Raw genomic sequence first — 2,500 nt, 5'->3', positions numbered from 1 at the left:
ACTATATGTTTTATTGTTGGTTCCGTATATATGGCGTGTAAATTGGGACCTTTTTGCGAATGAAATTTGTTACCCATCACTCATAAAACCAATATTGTTGCTTGTTCTATTCTCAACCATTTAATTCCAGTTGTTAAATTGTTTACAAATTATTCTGGTTGATAAAGTGTGTTTACCTCGCTTTAAAAACCTGTGAAACTTTTTCTTTGTTTTGTTAGCTCGTGGTAGGGTTAGGCTATTGTTTAATGTTTTTTTGCTCTTTTGTTTTCCTTTGTGTTACGTCATCTGTGAGTTTCACAGGTTTTTACACCGAGGATGAGCCGATAAAGTTCTAGCAACAGCTAGGGAGCACTTTGTTAAAGTTGACCAGACCTTAGTAGTTGTCAATGGCCGTACAACTTTATCAGTTGCCGGGATAAGTCGCTATCCAACAGTTTCAATCTGTGCAAAGATTCAAGTATTTGCTCGCGTAATTGTAAATGTACATAGTTTTACTCTAAGAACGTCTACGTAAAGGCGTGTTCGAGAACCTTTGCAATTGGTGTATACAGCGTGATATAAATATTATTATTGTCATTCACAAAGCCGAGATCGTTACTTACAGATGTGTTACCAGAAGCGAAATTGTTATAAAATGTCATCCTTGGATCTCTCTAATATATGCTACGTTCCGAGGACGAAGACATTTACCAATGAGCAGACCCATATGTCTGAAAAAAACTTCAATGTGACCTGCGGTGGTAACATGGCGATGACCCGCGCCCAAGATGACACCCGACTTCACTAAGCAGGGTTTTCGTTTGAAGCCGGAGGGCGGCCGTTTTATCGCCAAAAGTCCGTCAACCGGCCACTAATTGCAAAAGAAGGTTTTTTAACGGTCTTTGGTCCAGGGAAATGTCCTCTATATACCTTTGAGGAGTTCAAATAAATTATTGACATCAGCGTCATAGTTAGAGTGGGTCAAAACACGGGCTGTTCTGTTTTGTAGTTTTTGCAATTTGTCCTGCAAAGTTACTCCACAGTTACCCCAAACAATATTGCAGTAGTTGAATCGGTTATACTACACGTTCAGGGCCTGGTAAATAGAATAAAAGGTCCCATAGGAGATAAGATGCCTGATTCGTTTTACGGCCTCAATACCAGAGGCAATTTTCTTGGTTAAATTATCAATATGGCTCCACCAAGTAAGCCCATCATCGATGAGAACTCCTAGTGATTTAGCAGTAGGGGAGGGGGGGGGGGGGGGGGGGAAAGGGCAAACAAAGAGTATCATGGTATTTTCCAAAGTAGTCTATTGTACAAGTCAGTCTGTTCCCTTTGTTTGAAAAGTGGGGTAACTCATAACGCCCTACTGCGCATTATGGGAATAAAATACGGATAAACATCGCAAAAATGTTTGTTTTTTTTTCCCGCATACTAATCCCACAATGCTTTGGCATTAAATTGTGACATCAAATGAAAAGACTGCTTATGTAAAGGTCCCGTTCGAATTATCCAATCACAGCTTGGGTATTTTGAATGCGTGCAATCAATTTTGACGGCTGCGTTCAAGTTGGTTTCATTAGATATTTATGTCACGGAGATCCATAAAAAAAGCCCCATTGAGTTTTTTACTATCCTACAATAAGGACATCGCCTGAGAAAAGAGACGAAAACTGGACCGATCTTTTCCGTTTGTTTTTAACCCGGTTGGATTAAGGGTTGAAGTTAAAAATCTTCAACCCATTAAGGGTGGGAGTTTGGCCGCAAAGTAGTTGGTAAGGACGATAAAAAAGTATTTGAGCAGTCTAAAAAAACAACTTCCATTTTCCTTTGACTACTCAACCACACTAACACAACAATAATATTTGAGCGCGTTGGCCAGCTAAGCCACTGTGCCATTTATTTAGCTTTAGAATGGATACAAAAACATTTATATACCAAATCTATACCAAAAGAAGTGCGATGCATCAGAGCCGGACACGAAAACCCCTAAAAACCAGCAGGTGGAAAAAACCGGGGAACGTGTTCCTCCTGACCAAGGCAGTGGGGCGACTGTTGGGATTCTAGGTATCCTTAGTAAAAAACATAGTTTACAATAATAAAAAACTCTGATATACAACCTAACGAAGTTCAGTGCGATATAACAATAGATTAATCTGGACTTGTTCCCGCTCCCACTGCGCACCTACACGGCTCATCAGGCCACTGATACGAGCCGGCAAAATAGAAACTTAGGCTAATTTACAATTATCACAAATTACATTAATTTGTAGTTTAAAATGAACAACTGAAAAGTTACCATCTACCTCAATTCCAAAAAAAGCTACTTTTAAGCCAGTCAATCAGTGATTGAGTGGCAAAAGGATAGCATGTGCATCAAATTTTTGTCAACATATTGTTTCACACAGCAAATTCCAACAAATAGAATAAAACTGTCAACATTAATTTTTAGGAACTTAGAAAATAGGGGACACTTACAAGTTTTTAAGCCACTTAAATGGGAGGATCATATGAATTT

The 2,500-nt window shown here is 39.0% G+C and overlaps 2 protein-coding genes across 2 annotated transcripts in view; both read right to left on the bottom strand.

The window, feature by feature from the left end:
* The window catches only part of LOC137979636 (kelch-like protein 3), a 142,389-nt gene that overhangs the window by 127,794 nt on the left and 12,095 nt on the right, over positions 1–2,500 (bottom strand). The gene's annotated exons all lie outside the window — the stretch shown is intronic.
* LOC137979629 (kelch-like protein 12) overlaps positions 1,767–2,500 on the bottom strand; it is a 3,332-nt gene continuing 2,598 nt past the window's right edge. The window contains exon 1 of the mRNA XM_068826943.1: positions 1,767–2,500. This exon is cut by the window's right edge and continues 2,598 nt beyond it. The gene's annotated coding sequence lies outside the window, so the exon portion shown is untranslated.

The sequence above is a fragment of the Montipora foliosa genome, chromosome 12 (genome assembly GCF_036669935.1).
Source record: "Montipora foliosa isolate CH-2021 chromosome 12, ASM3666993v2, whole genome shotgun sequence".
Classification (NCBI taxonomy): domain Eukaryota; kingdom Metazoa; phylum Cnidaria; class Anthozoa; order Scleractinia; family Acroporidae; genus Montipora; species Montipora foliosa.
The sequence above is the reverse complement of the archived record's forward strand: the minus strand, read 5'-3'. Positions and strand labels throughout refer to the sequence as shown.